We start from the raw sequence: 6,393 nt of genomic DNA on the forward strand, positions 1-6,393 counted from the left end.
CAGCCTCCATGACAAAGTCACCATCTCATTTCCCAGCAGGATCTAAAAAATAAGGCTAAAAAGTCTCATTCTGCAATCGACTGCAACTCACATTCATGTCTAACTTCATTTTTATGTGCAGCTCCCACTTTTACAATCATTACCCAAAGTATGAAACCAAGTTCTGATCCTTTTTTCCTCTTGTTAAAGGTAGCACTTTAGTTTACATTACGTGTACTTCCCTCTACATAAACAGTAAATATGTTGTACCTACAGACAAATGAGTGTAGCACAACATACTTACCTAAAGAGTATGTATGCACATGGAAACAAATAAGAAACACAGCTGTACAAAACAGCTATAAATGCATGTTTATTAGTTTGTACATACAGACAAGTGCGGGTAAGAATGCTCACTTACATGTAGTGCCTGTACATGGTAACTAATTAGATACTTTACTGTACTGTACAGAACACGGTAAAAATGTAGTAGGGCCTACTTAAGTGGGAACAGACACGTCCTTACAGTAAACCATATATGGTAACTATAAGACACGTTACTGTACATACTAATGATATGTACATGGTATATGTAATGATATGTACATACTATTTTTATTTAATTAGTATGATAATGCTGGTGTATGTACCAATTAGTTGATGTACAGAATAAGTTATGTGGTAATCAAATTGGGGGGTGTAAACAATACTTATTGAGTTATTGATGATAGATGGGGCATAGTAGTATAGGGAAATAGGACTGTAATAATAAGTGCACCATTTTACACAAATATTACACAGGAATGATCAGTTTTTCAGACACTTGTTTGTAAGTACTACATACCATGTGTATACCAAGTACAGTATATGTATTATTTGGTATAATAAGATCACATTATACTACATATTTACCATGCACATATCATTAGTACTGTATAGTAATAATGTGTTATTAATTACCATATACGGATCTTGTAAGGATGCGCACACTTGTACCCACTTGTCTGTAAGTACTACACATTTAGTAAATTATCTAATTAGTTACCATGTGCAGGCACTGCATGTAAGTGACTGTTCTTCCCCTCACTTCTCTGTATGTACAAACTAATTATCATGCATGTACAACTGCTAAGTACCGTGTTTCTTATTGTTTCCTTGCACATACACTCCAGGTAAGTACCTTGTGTTACACTCATTTGTTTGTAGGTACAACATATTTACCGTGTATATACAGGAAAGTACAAGCACTGTAAACTAAAGTGCTACTTAAAATTGGTTTCATGTTATCTTCCGTGACAAGTGAAAAATAAAGCAAAACGAGAGAGGCAAATGTGTTGCACACAGCATTTCGAGAGAACTTTTCACAGGCACACGACACAGTCTAATCCAAGATCTCCAAAGCACGCCTTCAAATAACCTTTAGAAAACAGCCAGCCTCCTAGTAATTGGGGCTCATCTCCACAAAGCTGTAAATACACAGTTGCTCAGGTTCTTTTTGATAATCTGCGGCTGTAAACAGCATCACACTGGTGACCTTTAGCAGGGTTTGTTGCGTGCATGTTAAATCCAAGGTCCTCTTCCTCTCATTCTGATGCTCCTATGCTTGGCTCTGAATAGTGGCCCTCTATGTCTAGCCTTGGAGGAATCAATTACTATTGATTTTCTTGCAAAGTTCTGTTCACTCTCCAGGGCCGAGTCAGAGAAAGGGGACAAAGGGGATGAAAACCACTGGTGAATTACTAAAGTAACCTGCTTTACTGTGGGAGAGAGAAATTATTGAGTGCAAACAAGAAGAGCACAGTAAGACGGACCAGGTGAATGTATGTAAATGACGCCATCTGCGCCACTTAAAACCTCTTGTTGTACTGGAGTGGAGCTAAACCAAAGGTTCCTCATGAGGCTGCTGTCTACCACTCTTTATTGAGCCACCAAGGGAAGAGATCCAGACGATGTCTGACTTCTTGTACGATTGAGAAACCAAAGGGAACCGCAGCAGTGTGCAAGCATACTAAAAAGAGCTGTGGTTCTCAACTGATAACAACATTGTCTAGTTAAAGGAATAGTCCACGCCAAAAATAACAATTCTAACATTTATGTCGATTCAAACTTGAATGAATTCCTGCCATTTGTAGTAAACAAAACAGAAGTTAAGCAGAATGTTCTTGCTGCCCTTTTCCATAAAGTGGAAGAGGAAGGGGGTGCTGTATCTTTCGTATCTGGGACTGTATTTATCGTATATTCAAAAACTTTGTACATTCCAACGCTATTACGTGTCATACTTTCAATTCAAATATATCAGACAAAATTTGTAATACGGTGTAATACAAAGTTTAATACAAAAATGTGGTTTACAAAGCACCCAAAAAATCCCACACTGGTACACCTTTTTTTGTAGAGGGAACTTTTGGTTTTCTGTGCCATTAGTAGCAATACACTGCTGTATATATATAAACGATATTTTGCTACATTATTAGTGCATCCCACTTCAATGAATGGCTTCAATGGATGGAATTTGGCACTTGTCAGGTGACTCAAATCCACAGAACTTAAATCTAACCTGCTTCTATATCTAACATACTTGACTAGACGTTCCTAGTGAGTCTTAAGACATTGAGAGCTTCTCAGTCAAAAGGCTTTAGTAAGGCTGCAATCTCAGCTGCCACATCATCAAGCGCCATAGAAGGACGTCTCAGTTTGAAGGATCCTTAGTGGGCAGTCTTCATTTCATGTCCTTCATTTAGCCTGTTTTGAGGGGTACATCAGGTGAATCCTTCAAGTCCTTCAATCATCCACACATTCAAATTCATAAAAGCTTCCTGAGCTTGTCCACTTTCATTTTGATTTCATGTAATGCAAGATACTGAGAGACCATAAACAGTTTTCATTGCATGAACGCCATTAAGAAAATCACAAAATCAGTCACATTGGGGGGGGTTTTCACACTGTTGGGGGTTTGCTCTGTCAAAAATATGTTCCAGGAGAGAGGGGATTGGGGTGACACTTGGCAACCCTGCAAGACTGTCTCATTCTATTGTTTAATGCCGAGCAGGACTCTAGCCTTGTAGCCTCAAAAGGACTGTACTAGGCAGAATTGCTTGGAAAATACTGTATAAATTGTGCAGCCCACTTTTATAATACAAATACAGATATTTTTAGAGCCCAACAGCACACTGCTGTTTTTCATAACAGAAACAGAACAGCAAAAAGAAACTCAGGCAGGTCTGAAATTACATGACTAAGTAAAAAATTTTCATATCTTTTCATGAACGGACCCTTTATTCACGGTTCTACAGATAATTTAACCGCTATTATTGTTGGTCATATTGAAACAATTCTCAGTTTTTCCTGTTCCTCTAATGAGACCAATGCATTATCTTTCTTAGCGCAGTTGCAGTTAGAGGTCAGCGTGCACACAAAGGGGCCTCTGTTGATCGGTATTCAACACATTTTTCATCATTTCATCGTCCCTCTGCCCTTGAATAGAGGTGCGGCGCAAAATGGAAAATTTGCATCTCAAAGGTAAATAAGCATAATTTGATGGTCTTGTTTATTTTCACTGCCTTTGCTGAGGTTAGATGCGAAACAGTTGGGAACATTAAGGAGCTTTCTGAAAGGTTTGTTCCCTACATCTCACATCTGGCTACAGATATCCTGATCATTTTAAATGTGCAATTAAACCAACACTCAGTTAAGTGCGCGCTCACCTCACAAAGGAAAGAAAGGAAATAATATGCAAGGCTTACGAGGCAGATTGAATGCTTCATGTCTCAGGGCTTGTGGGATGCGGACTGATGCCACAGACATTGGAGCGCTGCACAGGGGAGTTGAGGAAGTGACAGATGATATCACCTCGCGGGCTGAGCTCTAATGGCCTGTGAATGACTCTCACTATCCCCACTACTAACTGTCATAATTAGCCAACACAATCGGGCTGAATGGCGATGAACACGGTCTTCATCTGTCCTGTAAAGGCTTTGGAGAGCTGATCAGACTGCAGATCGAGCAGGGGAGGGGTAGATGCCCGGGGCAGTGAGAGAGAAGACAGTATTAGACTGTGATCATAAACAGCTGGGTGGGATTCGCAGTGATGCAGTGGACTAAAATGTTGTGAGATGCCTACCTGATACAAAGGGTGAAGGCTCTGTTGGAAGCTCCACATTAGCTCCTGCTGGTAGATGTTGTAACTACACCATCTGGGGGCAAAAAGTTACTTTTTTCCCCACTTAAAAAATAGCTGTATTCTGATTAAATACCCTATAAAAAATAACCATGATTTTACTGCAGTCAAAATGTGGTAACCATGTTTTCTTTTCTCTTTTTTATTGATCACTGTATGTATAACCGGTACAGTTTCACTATGAATTGCCTACTAATGTAGCATAATTTGACCTATTCTAACGCTAATTTGTTGTTACAATGTTTTTTGGTTTTATCTGTAGTAAAACCATGGTTCATTTTAGTATGGTTCATTTTGTAAAGCAACTGTTTTTTTTTTCTTTTCACCTTGAAGTATCAGTTCAGATGTCACACTGGCTTCTAACAAGGCGAATGGCATCTGTTTCTTTCTCAGCCTCCACCCCAAACGTCTGTTCTGGGAGTATGCAAGTTTGGTTAGCGGCTACGAATCCCCGCCAAAAGCCTAACCGCTTTACGGCAGCAACAAACGCACGTGCAGCGGTCCACTGTAATCATGACCGTGATATATTTACGACAGTGATATTCACTTACCTGTAGGGGGCTCTAAAAACACAAAAACAGGCAAAAGTATATACACAGTTGCTTTACAAATATGATTAAACGCCCATATTAAATATATTTTTTATGAATAACGGTAATATGACAATTAATTTAATCATAAGTTTTCTAGACACTGTTCCAGTGGACAGGTTTTTCACTGTGGCTCAAGTCACCTATTGTTCTTATTAAAGGATAAATAGAGGAGGCCACAGATAAGCCTGTTTTAGCACAGCTATGAATTTGTTTTTTGTTTTTGAAAAAAAACATGATTTTTTTTAACTGGGTTTTGTTTAAATTATAATGAAACTTCTAACTACTCTTATTAAATAGTACTCTTATTATTTTTTAAAAGGGTTTCTTTCTATGGTCCTGGTCTACTGCATGTCTACAGTAGCCTGCCTGTTTGACTGTACCAATCAAAATGTCTAAAAATACTAGTCTATGCTGCTAAACGGCTCGCTAGGTTTACAGATGCAGCCAATAGTCACATTTTTAAAGCTAGGTAGGAGATCCCAAATCCCAAAATAACAATTAACAGAAAAGCTATTAACTTAATGGCGACGCATAAAACGCCGCAAAGAAAGGAATATTATTAATGAGGTTCCTCGAATCTGTAAATCATCTATGGATTAAATGGTCCAAAGAGTACTTTAGGTGAGCCTCTTTTTAGGCCGTGTAAATGAACTCGCAGATGTTAAATATTCAGCAATGCATTTGCACTCAACACCCAGGGCACTTGCCAGTCCTCAAAAATAGCTGCTAATGATAACAACACTCAGAAGAACTGGGCTGTTCACTAACACAAATGGCTGTCAGAATCCGTAATGAAGAGGGAGCGAGATGCTGATGATGCCGTATTTAAAAAAAGCAAACAAAAAAAAAGACGGGAAAAGAGAGAAAGGCGTTTGAAATGCAGCACGTGGTAATGCATTATGTCTGCCGGTGCTTCTGAACACGCAGTTTGCTTAGAGACAGCTTTCACCTCTGCTGAGCAACGTGAAAACTGAGTGAAGTTAAGCTAAAAGCAAACAATAAATATTGTAGTCGTCCCTGGAGGCTTGGGATGCTGAGGGAGGGATAAGCCCTCGAAAAAAAAAAAAAAAAATGTTTGTTCGGGCTGAAGTTTAGCCTATATAGAGGCCTCAAATTAAATAATAGCCTTGCTTTTTCTGCAGCGCAAAAACATTTTGGCCATTATTCAAGCAATCACACAGAACAATCTGAGCTTCTCTCAGACGGGGAGATTACAAATGAGAACATGCACCTGCTATGTGAGAAAAATTGTTTACATTCACTTAAAGGGATAGTTCACCCAAAAATGCTAATTCTGTCATTAACTTCAAACCTGTATGGGTTTTAATTTTTTCTGTTTGTTTGTTTGTTGTTGTTAAATACTGACAAAAATACAATGGAAGTCAATGGGAACCAAAACAAATATCTTCTTTTGTGTTCCACAGATAAGTTAAAGGTTTTAGAGGTTTAACACATGAAAAAAAACCCACTATGATAATTTATAGCAAATACTAGTGTTTCTGAACCATACTATATTAAAGTACTAGAAGTACTTATTGTGGTAAATTTTATAGTTGCTGTGGTAACATAACAATTGTAGTATATTACACTACAGTTTACTGTACCAAAAATACTGTCGTATAATTTAGTTTATTGCAGTTTATC

At 38.2% G+C, this 6,393-nt stretch overlaps 1 long non-coding RNA gene across 1 annotated transcript; it reads right to left on the minus strand.

Annotated features, from left to right (window-relative positions):
- Positions 1–3,111: 3,111 nt before the first annotated feature.
- LOC122342167 lies at positions 3,112–4,617 on the minus strand. Its single transcript, XR_006250535.1, has 3 exons — positions 4,483–4,617; positions 4,100–4,172; positions 3,112–3,970 (listed from the first exon to the last, which is right to left on the minus strand). It is a non-coding gene; the product is annotated as an uncharacterized LOC122342167 (long non-coding RNA).
- Between the last annotated feature and the right edge of the window lie 1,776 nt (positions 4,618–6,393).

Source organism: Puntigrus tetrazona, chromosome 3 (genome assembly GCF_018831695.1).
Source record: "Puntigrus tetrazona isolate hp1 chromosome 3, ASM1883169v1, whole genome shotgun sequence".
Classification (NCBI taxonomy): Eukaryota; Metazoa; Chordata; class Actinopteri; order Cypriniformes; family Cyprinidae; genus Puntigrus; species Puntigrus tetrazona.